Below are 16410 nucleotides of genomic sequence, written 5' to 3'. Positions count from 1 at the left end.
GGAGGCTCGAGCATTGCTCCCGATTGCCTGTGGCAGCAGCGGGATACGCTTCTGGGGAGCTGAAAAGACACTGGGTAAAGGTGACAGGCTCTCCCCTCTAGGTCTGTACCCCTGCACTGAGGGCACAGATGTCCACTGCTTGAGCAGCCACCTAGAAAACTCTGGAGCCCCTCAGAGCTCAAGTGTGAGCATACATGTGGTTTGAGCTGGTGTTTGCTCTCCTTGGCATGGGACAGATGGGCTCTTTCAGCATTTTCTAGATAAGCCTGTGTCATCAGGTGTTTTTAAGTTGGACCTTTTGCATCTTACAAGTGCAGAATAGCTGGGACAAGAAGTTACAGAATAGACAACCTAATAACCCTCATCCCTATCCAGTCCTTACTGTTGCAAATTGTTGGCTTTTTGAAGTGCTTCTACATCTCTGCAGTAGAAAAAAAAAGTGCTTTTAAATGTCTGAAAATCTGTTCTGGTTTAATTTGTGCTCTAAGCTGTTTTAACAGCTTTGATTTTATAAATAGGAAAGAAATAGGAAAGGTTGTTATTTAGACCACAGTAAACTGTGCCCTTAGTTTTGGTGGTGGTTTTTTTTTTTTTTGTTTTTTGGTTTTTTTTTTTTTTTTTCCCCTGCTTTGTTGCACGAGATTTCAAGTAAAGCAAATACACAGTTTCCGGAAGATAGATGTTTTCATTTGTTTTTGATATGAGAGAATTGCAAAAGTATTTCTTTTAACTTAACTGTGTTTCATGCTGTGGATTCATTATGTGGATTGACTATGCATAGCCCTTACCGACTGCAGGAATAATGAAACCTCTGCTACATCTTCAAAGGTCCACTGAAGGCATAGATATAGCACTGGCTCAAACTTGTCACAGGGTGGTCTGACTTCAAGCAGAGCAAAGAGGAGATGTGTTCTTATACCTTTGTTTTACAGAGGTAGGATAAGAATAAAGCTTTTATTCTGTCTCTGCATTGCCTTTTCTGGGTTTAACAAGAGATATGCTGGTGTCTGGGATTTTTTTTCTTGTGACTTAATAAAACAATTTAGTTCCTGATTTATCCTGTATTTCAGAGAGTTTTGCTTCACATGAGCTGATCAGTTGAATAGAGTTTGTGTACCCCTTTTTCCCTCCCTAATGAGTAAAAACTTTAGAAAATGCTATTTTCAATACCCTTAATTTCTTTTCTGTACTTGGGTGTAATGTCCTGTTGTATTGACAAGCATGCATGAGTGTGGTGCGGGAGAGGGAACCCCAGGTTAGACAAGAGGCACCTGGAGGAGGAGGAGGAGGCGGCTTACCCAGATCTGCAGGTAGAGGACTTCATGGTGCAGTGAGGTACCTGCTGCATTGCCCTCAGAACAAGCAGCAATGGCCAGCACGTAGCCAGATCTCAGTGCTCTGAGTCATCTCCCCCATCAGATCTTGGCTTTTGGCATCATGAAGAACCCACTGGTGCAGTTGATCCTGAGCCTGGTTTCCCTTCTCACTGATGCAGTGAGGGCATGCTGCAAATCTCCTTCTCTGGCAGGGAACAGACCAGTTTTGGCAATTGTGCAGCTTGAGGAACTGCCTAAAAACCTTTCCCCCTAGAGCAGCCTTCCCCACTGTCTCCTACAGAAAGGCTTTGGCACTAGGACTGGTCTATGTGTTACTTAACTCTTTCATATCAGTAATGAAGGTGCCTGAGTTTGTTCTCTTCCAGTTTCAGAGAGTGCTGACACTATGGCAGCAGCAAAGAAACTTTTTGCTGTGCAAGATATGCAGGGCTCCTGGTAACACACACAGAGAAGCAGTCTGAGACCCTGCACAACCTGCAGGTTGTGATGGTGCCTTGGAGGAATTAGGCTTAGGCTTTTCTTGATTAAATATAAAAAGTAATTTTGTGCATGCATTTGAACTTGGAGTTTTTTACCATTTTCTCCATATAAAATTATTGCAAACCTAAAAAACAAGCAGTTTTGCAAAATGCATGCACTGCTTAAAATATCCTGAAGACCTCACAGTTAATTTACAGAACTTCATGCTATTATGTTTTAAAATATTATTATAAATTCAGATATTCCTATGCCCTAAAATAATCTACATTCCTACCCAACAATTTACCAGAAGTGTGGTTGTCACTCAAAAATTACTAATGTTTAGATAAAATAATCTTGTAAAAGCTAACTTTGAACATAAGTGCATAATCATATCTGTCTTTTCCCATAAAAGTTTAAAAGCCAAAGTGCATACTGTAATGTGCTTTTGCAATAACCTTGAGGCAAAAGGAAGAGAGGAAAATGATCCTGAAGTATTTTCTCCAGTTTAAACTATATGAGCTTGCAATGGGATGTTTGCATTTGGAACCTAACATCTGAGTACTGCAACAGAGAAGTCTGTGCATCTAAAATCCTTGCCAGCACATCCTGTTGCAGGATAAAGGCTTGAAAAATAAAGATGCAATCCTCTGTAACAATCTTGAGAGGTATAGAGAAGAGTGAAATTTCCCAAATTATATGAAATTCAAGTAGGTAGATGTGCTGTTCATTTCTTGGGAATTCTGTGAATGCTGTAATAGGAAATACATGCATAGTACTTCCTTGTTTCACAGCGTGGTGTCATGTTAATTCCTTTGCAGGGTGGCTGAAGACTGCATAGAAAACAACTGCAGGGAAAGTAAAAAAAAAAAAAAAAGCTCTGTTCCTTAGCCAGCCAAAATCACCCATGGTCTGATGAAGTCATTGCATTTTTTTTTCTTGTATATGATCAATATGCATACTTCATCCACTTGTCTATAGAAGCAAGTTTTTTAAAGCTTTTTACTCCAGAAATACTCAAAAATATACATTTATGTTGGGAATATAAGTTGGTATGTTTTTACAGAAAGCTCACTCATTTATCCATACCGCTTCAGTAATTTTATGCTTTTCATCCGCTCGTGTCCTTTCTGACAAAACTTATGCAGACAGCTATTGATTATCACTGGCTGAAGAACTCAGGCAGGGAATTAGCCATGCTCCAACTTCCCTCTCTGCCCCAGACTGGAAAGCAGCACTGAGATATGCATGTTGCAGAGCTGAAGTCATCAGTACCAGCAGCGCTCTGGCTGGTGATTTTTTTCCTGCTGTATCAGTTGTGCTTTTACCTGGCTGTTTCTTCATCCATCCTGACCCACTAATGAGCCCATATGAATAATCAAAAGCCAACTGCACCTTCTAGGCTTTCTCCCTTATTCACAGAGCTAACTTTAAAGGTGTTTCTGGACATATTATCCTACTTAGTCTGCAGATTTTGTCCAGGATGATTTCAAGGACTCTGTAACTCTAATGTTGCAAGTATTACAAACCTTTTTCTCTATGTGTTTTGCAGCTTTAACCAGTGAGCTCTCTTCAGTGCAGTTGCTACTTTTGCAGTTTATAGGTGTCTGGAAATGCTGTGTGTGAGCACTGTGCTGCATAATGTGTCAGAAGTTTAGTGCTTTGGGGAAGTGCTGGGCAGGGTGTGTGTGTGCTACGTGCTGTCTCTATGTCAGTGGGAAAGGATTTGCTTTCAGACACTGGTATGTGTCTCCCGTGCATGCCCTGCCTTCTTATAAGTGCTTGCATCCTGTGCCTGTCATATCTCAGGATGGGATTGCATTTTCTGCTTTTGTACAAGTGCAGAGTGCAGATCTGTCTGATTCTTCATGGAAACCATCGTCCTTCATTTCATGTCATGCAGATTTGTTCTTATGTAACTTCTGCACAGGAAACACAGGACAATCAAGTGAGAGGTGTTTGTGTATTACAGAACTTTCTCCTGCATAACAAAAGTCACATTTATATAATTCCAGTCTCAGTGGGGTAACAATGGAGCAGCACTAGGCCTGTTTGACTTGACCAACATTAGCTGTTTGCATTCTGGTAATGTGAGATTGGTTTAGAATAGAGAAGTTCTCATTGTATAATATAAGGAAAAATAACAGTTTTGTTAGGAGTTATGGGTTAGTTCTTCAATATTCTAGTAGAAGGGATCTTGACACTGGAGCAGGCAATGCAAGTGTTTTAATCTCTATGAAAAACATCCTGAGCAAGATGAATATCACTAAGGCTGCAATTACATCCCCAAATAAAGGAGCTAATGATGTGCAGCTCTCTGCACATGCATGGATTTTGCTCTAGAAAAGAGCAGATCTAAGAGAATGTTTCCAGAAAAGCCTCATATTTCTAAGAGCTCTATGTAGATACTAATAATGCTGCAAGACCAATCCTTCAGAACAGTTTCCCTTTATGACCTCAGGAGGAGTTACAGCAGTCTCCAAATTCAGCTCTGAGAGAAGACTAGTTCCCAACAAATGGTGAACTTTGAACATAAATCCTGAGATTTCCAGACTGAACATTTGCAATCTGATTGTCCAAAGGGAGGCTTGCTGTCCATGGACTTTGTACAACTTGGTCCCTCAAAAGTCCATACTACCATGGATAAATATATTTTAAAAGAAAAAGAGATTTAATCTTTTGAATGCATTCTCTGGACATAAGTGACTTCTAAGATTCCAGGATTATGTAGTTATTGATGATGATCATAGGAGATGAGTTTCCTGTGCTCTCTATAGAGGTAGAATACCAGAAATTTGTACTTCCAGAGGGTGGTTGAAAATATGCCTGCAAGAGATGTCCTAATCTTCCTTAGAAAATTATTGCTGTTTAACATGAAGCTAGGAAGAGTAGGCTTCTGTATAATTTATCTATAGGGTTTATGTCACTAGTGCTGGGAGATTATTAAAATAGTGCCCGCGTCAAAACAGCTTTTCTACCTTCATCCATTTGGTCTTGTTGCAACCCCCTGCAGTATTGACAATAATTTCCTATTTTACATAGTGCTTGCAGCCTTCAAATATAGAAAAATTTTTCTGCCTTCCTTCATTTTTAGATGAGGAAGTTAATTAACAAAATCACTTGAGAAGAGAAAGACAGAATCTCCTCTGAGCCAGTTTGCTGTATGGAAAAGCTGGTGATTAGCTGGCTTGGTGATCAGCTGTTTTGGATCAGCAGGAGATATATTCCCTTTTCAGATCATTTTCTTTGAAGAAACTGGTTTTCATTAAGATTAAGCATAATACTTTATACATGATGTATTAGACCACCAGAGACTTTTTCTAAATGGGTTGATAGTTCTTGGGAAACCACTCCCTGCAAAATGCCAGTTAAAATCCAGAACTTTGTGATGTCCATTGGTATTTTCCTATGTATCCTGGTAGACATACGACCTCTCTACATCTTGTTTATCTATCCCCCAGCCTCAGTTCAATTCTTTTCTTGTTTGTGCTCTGTGTCACTCACTCTCCACTGTTTTCCCTTGGTATGTACTTTTTTTGCCTTTTTACATATTGATTTGCCTTCATATTTTTCTTAGTTTTGCTTTTCTTTTGTACTGAGGGCTGGAGAGGGTTATAACCATGCTAGTTGCCATCCTGAGCTGAGTTTGCTCTAGGCAGAACACTGCTCTGATTCAGTGCCTAGGGAAATGCAAATATTGTTCTTTCAGTGTTTGTAAGACCTTGGTCTGCAGTCCCAATATATTGCAAACCATGCATAGAAAAATGGAGAATAAAAGGCAATGACAAACAGGTTTGGCAGGACAAAAGGCCTGGAACTTAGGAGTCAAGTAAAATGCCACCCTTGCTAACATGAATATTCTTTTCTTCATCTAGCAGGAAAATCATATATTTTGTAGCTGTGAAATCTGAGATCAAAGAACCATAGCAAAGAAGAATTAAGCAGGTGATACTGGTCTGAGTTATTTCAACCTCTCTGCAGTTTCATGCAGACATTGCTGCTTTGGTTTATGTTTAGTGTTTTTGAGGCTATTGCCATAAAAATTCTTTATTTTAGATGTGGGGGAGGAAAATAATTAAGTTGAATGCTCCTGTACCCTCAGGGAAAAGGAAAGTATTACCTCTTCTAATTTCTTGTTGTCCTTTTTTCCTAGAGAAATATCTGCAACATTTGATTTTCTAGACTATGTTGTTTAAATTAACTCTTCCAGACTGGTGAAAATTCCTGATCTCATATAAATTAAATACAGGGTAGTCATGTTTCTACCCACAGACTTTTGTTTTGAATGATGCTGCGTGCTTCTAATACTTGTTCTATTCTCTGCCTCTTTATGATAACCACCAGATGAGCCTAGGCATAAGAAGTCCTTTTAAACTGGTCACGCTGAAATTGCTGTTGAGCCATAGACAGAATTTCCCTATTTTCCTTTATAATGTAGGATTTGTGATTTTGATTTCAGAAATGCCCTGGCAAAACTTTAGTTAGCCTTCTACTTCAGTATGCTTCATGAAGTTTACTTAGTTTATATTTCTAATAATCATAGACTGAATTATTCTGATTAATATCTTATGGTACAATTCTGATGATACAAACAAGTTTCCATCAGTAGTCAATGTCCCATGATAAACTTGTTACTGTAACTTCTCATTGCACTGTTGTCACCTGGAGCAGTTCTGCAAAAATATATGCATTCTTATGTAAGATAATACTACCTTATTTTATTTTTTTTACCTAAAACTAACATGACGCAATTGTTTTGTGATTACTATATTATTTTAATATATACCACAACTTTTGTGACAAAATTTCCAGTTGCTTCCTGTAAAGCTCAGTGAGAACAGCATTCAGGTAACACTTTTTCTGCGGTTTTAATTCTGCCTCTTATATTTCTGCATCTATGTCTGATCTTATTTCTTACAATTCTGCATTTTGTGCTGCTGCTTCTTGCTGAACCTCCTGTCCTTTGACCCTCTTCCAAGCTCTGCTCCATTCCCCTTCCAGCATTTCTCTGTCTGCTCCTTCTGTTCTTTGCCTGCTCCTCCAGACTGCGTCCAGCTGTCCCACTCTCATGCTGGTGTTTGTTTTTCACTTGAAATTTTGAGCCTTATTGAAAATATGAACCCAGACCACTGAACTGTGGTACTTTAGCAGCACTTGTTGTGCAGGTCACCATTCTTTGCAGCAGCAACCAAAACTTTCTATGAATTGTTTGTTAAACAATGCAGTGGTTGTTACAGGTGGCATTACAAGAAGAAGCGGGGGTTCAGATTTCAGTGTTGTTAAGCCATTTCCTTACCTTAAGATACGCTGCTTGAATTGAAATTTAATATATGTTGCAGTGAGGAGGCATAATAGGTCTGTGCTTGTCCTGATTCTCCTTGAGTGAGGTTGGGTATCACCTCTGCTTCTAAGTTGAGAAGGGAGATAGGTCCAGGATATGTACTCCCTTTCAGTTCCAAGAGGGACAAGAGAAGAAGGAAGAGAGATTGATGTGGCACATATCCACCAGGGTTTGGGGTGGGTTTTTTTGTTGTTTTTTTTTTTTTTTTTTGTCATTTGTTTTGTTTTGGTTTTGGGGTTTTTGTTTGTTTGTTTGTGGGTGTTTCATTTTCTTTTTGACATTTTGATTCAGGATCAGATTGTGATGAAAGAAACTCTGCATTTGGGAATTTCTATGTGCTTTCAGTTATCATGTGATAGCATGGCAATTATTGCACAGGAACTTGTTAGTTTTCAAAAATTCAAGTGTCTCACTCAAGATCACACAGAAACGTATGTCTTGGTTCAACCCAGGACTCTTGAAACCTGTGCCAGTACCCTGCCCATACCAGGTTAGCCTGTTTTCCCAGAGTGACAATATAGGAGAAATGAAAATTTTAATACTAACAGATTTATTACTAACATTCAATACTAAGAGATTTATTACTAACATTTAATACTAACATTCAAATACACAAGTAAAGAAAAAACTTTCAGTCTTCTAGTTTCTAAAACAAGTAAAGGACCTCAAAGATTTTTAAAAAAAATGAAAAGGTTTTTTATTTTAAAGACAAAATCATGTTGTTACAGAGTGTGGAGAAATATTTAGGATATTTCCCCAATAACTTTGATAACGCTGCAGCTTGTCACTGCCTGTCTAAAAATTCCAGTTGTTTGTTTCCAGGGCATACTATGATGCCTGGCTAGTTTTTGATGTGCTCTGATTGCAGTGCACTCCAGGCTAAGTAACTTGCAATTGTTGTGTTTCTCTTTCACTGTTGTCAAGCATATGTTGTGTTTGCTGAATGGAATCCAGGGGAAAACGTGTTCTGAGGCCACGCTGTCAGCACTCACATTTTTCGAACTGCACTTTTAGAAATGTCTGTAAGCCTGTCAATCAATTTTAAACTTTGGCTTTGTGAGTACTTCATTGCACTCTTGGATGATAGCACTGCTAGTTTTATTTTACTGAATACCGTGGGAGGAGGCAACTTTGAGCATTTAAAAATTATTAAATGCCAGAATATTGGTTGCCTGTATTTTTGTGATATCCTGGAGATTTTAGTCATATGTTGACATGCAATGTTTTCCTTGAGTTATCATGGTTTCTTTTTATTTTACTTGTGAAATATTTCATTCTATGATCCAAAGCAGGCTCCAAACAAAAACCAAAAAAATATTTCCTGATATTTCTAATTTCATTGCAATCACCACAACTTCTGCTAATGTCTAGATGGCAAATAATTATCCTTCATAGAAACTATGATGTAAGAAGATATTATTTCTGTTCTTGGTGTCATCTGTTCTTATGACTTCATACATAAGGAGCTGAGGTTTTTGATGTGAAAGAGAGAAATGCTCATTAGCTGAATGTAAAACATCAAGGGCATGATTTTTTTCCTGTCTCTATCACATTATAGCGTTTTATGTAATAAAAATAAGGCTTCAGTGGACACTGACTGTAGCTATGAGCACCATAACTTTGGTGTTGTCTGCTGGGTGCTTGGACAGTGACATACCCCCTCTGAAGTTACTTCCTTAGCAGCATAGAAAGCAGAGGAGGATGTGCAGTTGAGTACCTCAAATTAAAACCCAAATTCTTTGATCCTGAGACCAACCTTTGTCTTCATGCAGTTTCAATGTGTGTTTCTATATGGCTCTTCCTGCATACAGAGGCCAGGTGGAGCTGATGCTTATCACAGAAGTCCTTCCTGAGTGCACACTGAGGATAAAAATTTCTGGTCTGAAATTAAAACTCATGTCATGTTGCGTAAGTGCAGAAGTGCTGAGTCTATTTCACAGATGCAGCCTTAATCCTGGCACTTCTTAGGCACTTGACGCTGTAAACTCAACAGCCTTCTGATATGACAACACCTAAACATTTTAAAAGACTTCATAAAATCCAGTATTTTCATCCTCTGATATTGAGAAAAATGTTGGTTGTATATGTAAGGTATTTGAGAGCTTCAATTTTCATCTTCCTTGTCTTGAGCATGGTGAGGGGCCAGCTTGGTACCCATGGCTGACATTCCAGGGCTGGGAGAACTGTCAGAAGAGGGAAGCATATCTTTTGCTGCTAAACTCCCTGTTGATGGCATTTTAATGGAACTAAGTGTCCTCTACTGCCACAGACCTTCTTATCTTGACATTCCTCCTCCTTCATGGTGTGATGTGACTGCTAGCTGTGAGATCCTGGGAGAGAATGTGTCTACTCTTCTACCATTACAGTGATGCCCTTGAGCTGTAAGAGGGGAAAAATACACCACATCAATTGCTGACAGAAAAAAAAAATAATTAGGCAGGCTACAACTTTAGGTAATCTTATTTTTTTTACAGTAATGACCAGCTCTCAGAGGTAGGTAGGTGGATGGATGGATGGATGGATGGATGGATGGATGGATGGATGGATGGATGGATGGATGGATGGATGGATGGATGGATGGATGGATGGATGGATGGATGGATGGATGGATAGATAGATAGATAGATAGATAGATAGATAGATAGATAGATAGATAGATAGATATATAGATAGATAGATAGATAGATAGATAGATAGATAGATAGATAGATAGATAGATGGATGGATGGATGAATGGATGGATGGGTATTCACAGAATCAATTAGGTTGGAAAAGACTTTGGAGATCATCAAGTCCAACCTGTTGACCTACCACCACCTTGTCGATCAGACCATGGGGCTGAGTGCCATATCCAGTTTTTTCTTAAACACCTCCCACCAGCAGTGGTGACTCCACTACTTCTGTGGGCAGCCCATTCCAATGCCCAACTCTTTCTGCCTTACTCTTTCAGTGAAGAACTTCTTCATAATGTCCATCCTAAACCTAATTTTCTCTCTCTGAATTTCCAACAAAATTGCTTTTAAATTTGCCTGAGCAGATTTCCCAAGTCAGAAATGGCATTTTAAATCTTGAGGCATCTGTGTTTGTATATGCATGGTTACTGATTTTATAGCATATTCATTGATGTGGTTAATACTTTAAAGCTGCTTTTTAAAATGAAAAATTGATGTTGATTAACTATTATGTGAGCACAAATTCTATCTTTACAGTTTCAGTGTTATAAGTAAATCCAGTTAAATTGTGGAAGTGTTTTCATTCCTTCTCATTAACATAGTTTTGGCAAAGGGCTTTACACAAGTAGTAAAATTGCAACTGATCAAGTCCAAAAAAATTTTTAAAAATCTTCTCTCCTGCTTTGTGTTGTGAGTAAAACAATTAATACTTTGCTCATGTGCCCTTGAAAATAGCCTGGGCACTGCTCTGTTTCAGAAGCTTTGACAGCATCTGGCCAGTCAGCCAAGGTTACGGGAATGCAGATTTTGAATCAGCAATTGCCTGCTAAATGCTGCTGGAGTGTTGTTGGCAGGAAGATGTCACAGCATGGCATCCTACAGTGCCTGTGGCTTTGTGGTGGTTTGTGACCTGCATTTTGCTGTCCCAGGGCAGGAACAAGAATTCTATTTAATTCATAATCCCAGGAAAGGGCTTGAACCTGTCTCCCTGTTGAGGTCTAGTTTATACCTTACTCTGACTGCAGCTGAAGGAGCTGCACGAGCTAATTTTTCATGCTTTACAATAATTTCTTTAATTACTTTAGGGATTGAGATATATCAGGGGGAATATAGTGGCCTGAATACTCTCTGAAGCCAAAACCAGAGAATTGCAGAACCCAGGTAACAGTACTAAGGATGCTCCTCCAGTCGTTGTTTATCACTTAGAAGTGTAACTTGAATGCATCATTTAAATGTTTTTACATGTAATCACACTAACAATTGTCAGCTAAAAATACTAATGCTCAGGAGTGGAGAGGAGCCATTTGCATAAATAGAAGTATGCAGAGCAAGATAGTAGGTTTATTTACTCTATATAGCAGTTTTAAGGCACTAAGCATCTAATTCTGTGTCAAGGAAATTAGAGACTTATTGATTTCCTCGAAAGGATATACATAAAATGCTCATTTTCCCCACACAGACCATTTCCTTTCAGCATAAGCAGGCATTTATTAGTTGATTTAGGGCAAGCTAGGCTTGCAACCTTCAGTAACTAAGCCAAGGGTCACCTTTGTGTTGAATTTCATGCTTTGTGAAAGTCTGGAGAAATTTTTCCTTACTCTTCATATGAAAATCCTGACACACCACTAATATTATACCCTGTTAACTGCTAGATGCTGAGCACTTTGGTGCAATGTTAATCCTCTGGGTCTAGTGCTGCCATTTTGCTGAACAAGCTCAGACTGCAAGTGTGATAAAATAATTCAGAGACAGGTGCCTTCAAAAAATGGAGTCATGCAAGACACATTACAGATCTTCTGTGTGTCAGTAGGAATTGATGTAATTGAAAATCTTTGAAAAAGTGAGAGAGAATCCAGTGCTGCAGTTTGTTGGGAAATCAATTGCAAGTAAAAATGCATACTTGTCATTTCCATTCTTGCAAAAGTACTGTCTGGCTGAGGCAGAAGCAGCTGCTAATCTGTAGTCAGTAAATTTCAACACCCCAGTAGTTGATATTTACAGCATACAGTGATACCTGTCTGGTTGATTTTAAAATAAATTAACAACCAAAAATATTTTAAAATTCAAACCTAGCTTGGTGTAATATTTTTGATTGTAGTCACATCATCTTTAATGGATGGGTATCAGTTTTTATAAAGCACAGCATATTATTTTGAAAGTTTTAGTAAATGATCCATACAATTAACAGTAACAGGGAGTGAGTGAGAGCAAATGAGCTTTGCCTCATTCCTGCTTGGCACATTAAGTACCCCCTAGTTTCATTGTTTTGCTCAATTTGTCTCTTTCATATAAAGACAGTAAGCATTTGAGACAACACATTTTTGGTTTTTTTAAAAGCATGTGATGACTAGACATATTCCTCCAATCATTGTTTACCACTTAGAAGTGTACCTTGAATGCATCATTTAAATGTTTTTACATGTAATCCCACCTGAGATTGTGAGACCTTGGACTCTTGTTTGTGCCTTGTACAGATTTCTAAGCTCCTAATATTTTTAGGTCTGTTTTGGGTAATGTCAAAGTCCTGACAGAGAAATCTCCATTCCTTCCAGAAAGTCCCATAAAATACTGAGGTCAACACAGCAGCTGATACACTGGGGACAAAGATTGAGCAACTCTGTGTCTGGTTTGCACAATGAATGGTTGTCTTGAGTAGAAATTCTTTGTGGAGCTGAGACACAAAATATCTCCTCATTTCTCTGCAATTTTTTTACTAACTCTAATTTCTGGTGTTTGAAGAGGAATGGAGCTGCTAACGCAGCAGAAGTGAATGGCAGTAACAAGTGGAAGTGTGAATGATGAGGAGCAGCAGGGTCAAGAGTTTTCTCAGCACAGTTTGCAGTTTGTGAGCAGCACAGATGTAGAGAACTTGAATCTGGATCTTTCTGTGGGCGTTCAACTCAGGTACCTGGGAAACAAGCAGAGTTGTTTTTTTGAAATTTCGCTTGCCTGCAGCAGAAAGATCACTTAGTGATGGTAATTAGCAGTTATTAATGGTGATGATTTAGTCTCACTCCATGGATCCTCCAGCCTCCTGGACACTCTGGAGTGCAGAGGCAGGACACCTGGTCCATACAAGGACAGTCTGAACAAGCAGTTACCTGATGTAGGAACAATGTATAAGGCCATGAAAATCAGTGCTGTGTCATTTTGTGTTTAAATAGACTTTTATATTCCTCAGGGTTGAAAAAAAAAATAACAAGGTGAGGGGGGAGATATTTTCCCTTTCTCTTCCTTTAGGAAAAAATGTGTTTTATTTTAAAAGGGAATTGAACATAAAGAATAATGAAATAGCATAGGAAGTATATTTTAGATATAGAATTTGCTTAGAAAAATTGTGGAATGTGTGAATGAGGATAGGATATATTGTGATGAAAATTGCATTTTTCACTGCTTTAAATCTCTTTTTCTTGATGTACATTTTTCTCTTTCCAAACCATACTCAAGTCAGCATAAAAAAATAGGTAATTAGTCAAATAAATGGTCTAAATCTTCATGTTACAATCACAGAAGCCCCATGGATTTTATGGCTCTAAATTGTACATTGAGTTTGAAGGCTAAATTGCTAGAAATTAACAATTCCTTTCTTAAAGTCTATTGAATGATCAACTAAGAAAAGAAAGAAATACTTTTCTGCTTTAATAGTATTATTTCAGGATTATTGGATAGAAATAGCCCTGAATTAATCAACAGCTTAATTTGACAATTCATTTTTTATTGTAGGTATTCACTTGCAGACAGAAAAAGTGCCTTTGTTCTAGCTAAGAGAATTGCTGGATGTGTGTTCTGGTCATTGGAGATAAAAACCCTGACAGTTTTGTTCACACACTCCTAACTTTATTGATGCTGTCCTCTGTGCTGTGGAATACACCCTTTGCTATAATTTTTGGTAGAGAAGAGCAATTATTCTGTTTTCTCTGCACTGAAACCTGCATCCTTCCAGATTGCTAAAGAAAACTGGCCTTAAAAGTTTTCATGCAATCCTGGCCTTGGGCACCTTCCCAACCAGAAGAAACACAATTTCAGTGGGCTTGAGTCAATGTGCTTCTACTGCAGAAACCTCAGGTGTGACAATTTCAGTTCAGAGATGATCTGGTTTAGCCCATAGTCATTCATTTTGCTGTTTCCAGAGATGAACAATGGAACAATGCCTAATTCAGGGTTGAAGTGAAGAGTGTTTCTTGGCATGGCTGTATCTGGGAGCTTGTAACAGTGAGGTCTCTGAGGAACATTTTTGAGGAAATTGGAAGGGGGGAAAAAAGAGATTATTCTACCACAGCATGAAACTGAGAAGGTCCATCTCTAGACCTACTGATGCTGACCATGCTTAGCTGACACAGTCCTAACATTTGCTGACAGCCCACAAGGGAAGCTACCTTAGCATGGGCAAAGGCGCCACTCAAACTAGACAGCCTCAGTGCAGATTCTCTGTAAACCTGCACAAACCTTGCAGGTTCCGTTTGCACAGAATTAATTTGAACATAATTTAAGTACTATCATAAGGAAGCTAAGCTCTTTTTAAAGTTTTTTGCCACATAGTCGTTTTTTCAACATTGTCCTAAACAAGATTTGGATTGCCTCCCTTAGTTTATTTTATTCTGGTGTGAAAATAAATAAATAGGGGCAAACCTGACACTAAATAATTGTAATAAAGCTAGTAAATAAAGACCATTTTCTTCTCATAAAAATCTTAAAGTATCTGGACTGGACGTACACATTTTTATATCTCCCTTATGCTGTGAATGAACTAAAATAAGGAGAAAAGTAGAAGACAAATATAGAGTTTTTAAAAATACTGAAGTTCCCATGCTGACCTTTCCACAATAATAACATGATGGTATAAGAAACATAAAATATGAATTCTAGCTTCAAGATGTAGGATCTTACAAATTTTTAAGTGAGTGTTGTTGAAAATCTAGATTGAATTGAAGTTCTCTACCTTTTCATATAGCACTTCTGATAGAAACTGCTTTTTTTCAGACTTCTTTCTGACTTTAAGAAATAATTTGGAACAATAATTTTAAAACAAAATTGCCATGTATATGATCCTGGTTTGAAACTTTTCAAAGAAAGAGAAAACAAAATATTGAGATTTAGGCAAGGAATGTAAGTAGCAGCGAGATAATTTTTGAGCTGCATGATGCAGTTTCATGTGGGACATATATGAATGTATAGGATTTTAGAGGGAAATCCTATATCCACTGGGATGTGTTACATGGAACAATATTCTCGCCAGGAAGATCCAACTATAGGTACAGTAAATTGTCTCTTGGTCAGAAATCCACCCCTAAGTGTAGCAAGAAATTTCTACTATTTGAATCTGTTTCATTGGATTTTGCAGTGCGTGTTTGCTTCTGAAAAGCTGCAGTGCAAAGCAGCCGGACTCCTTACCCTGCTCTTGAAACCCAGATCCAGAGGAGCTGCAGGACACTGCACAGGCTGCAGACTAGGGGAGAAAAGCACTGGCTTGGGATGTTTGCCCACTTTGGCTAACTTGTGTTGTGTTGAGATAATTTATTTGAGTGCTGTTTCCCAGAGACAATGAACACAGAGACAGACGACATTCCCGTTGGTTCATCGTCAACTTGAACAAAACTTCTTCACTAATACCACAGTCATACTAAACAGAACAAAGCTGTGTCAGCAGCAGGATGATGACAAAACCATCCTAATATATTAGCAGATGCAGGAAGATAAGTAAATCGTGAGTATGAACTTCTTTGGGCTACCTTTTCCTGAAAATGCATTGTTGGTAAATTTCTTTAGATCAATTTCCCATTGCAATGAGATCAGTATTTGAAATTTTAGTGAATCACTGAGGTTCTCCTTAATTATTTAATGGCCCATTTATTTTAATATTTTTTTCTGGAGAGATACAGAAAATGAGGTAGGGGGCTGATCTCAGCATAGCATATCTGGAAGATGGGAACCTTCTGTCTGGTTCCACCAGTATTTTGCTATTTAAGTTTTGGTCTAATCACTTGGGCCTTGCTACAGCTTTGTTGATTGGGCTTAGTGACAGACACTGTTATAGCTGCACCACATCCATATAGGAATGAGCAGCACAGGTGGGAGAGATGTAGCTTTTCTTGTTCTTCTTGTGTGGCATCCAAGGAGAACACATTCACCACTAATGATGCTACACTGATGACTGGAGCAGAGACAGTCCTTCATGCCTTATCTTCTTGTGTGTAAAATAAAGTTTGTCTTGTGGGAGAGATTTGAAGGATGGATCAGCCAAAGTCTGAAAATAGAGGATAAATGTCTAAATTGGAAATTGTAAATTTCCATTGAGAATAACTTGGTTCTAAATTATGTGGGAAATAGCACAAGTTTGCTTAATTTAATTATCTGCCAACAGGCATGTTTATCTGTAATAGCTGTACCTGATCAGAATTTAGCATCTGCAGTGGGCTATGGGAATGAGTCAGAAGAAGGTCACTGGTGATGCAGCAATATGTAGTGTGCAGATTCAGCACTGGCTGCTGTGTCAAGCACAATCCTTGAGTTAAACTGGAGTGTATCACCTCACTTTTAGTGCCTTTTTACTTAGGTTTGCAAGTGAGTTAGAGAAATGTTCCACCATGCTGTCAAACCAATG

At 38.4% G+C, this 16410-nt stretch overlaps 1 protein-coding gene across 8 annotated transcripts in view; it reads left to right on the top strand.

The window, feature by feature from the left end:
• The window catches only part of ANO4 (anoctamin 4), a 176518-nt gene that overhangs the window by 687 nt on the left and 159421 nt on the right, over window positions 1-16410 (top strand). The window lies entirely within an intron of this gene.

The sequence above is a fragment of the Melospiza melodia genome, chromosome 4 (assembly GCF_035770615.1).
Source record: "Melospiza melodia melodia isolate bMelMel2 chromosome 4, bMelMel2.pri, whole genome shotgun sequence".
NCBI classification, from domain to species: Eukaryota; Metazoa; Chordata; class Aves; order Passeriformes; family Passerellidae; genus Melospiza; species Melospiza melodia.
This window is presented reverse-complemented; position numbering and strand designations above follow the sequence as displayed.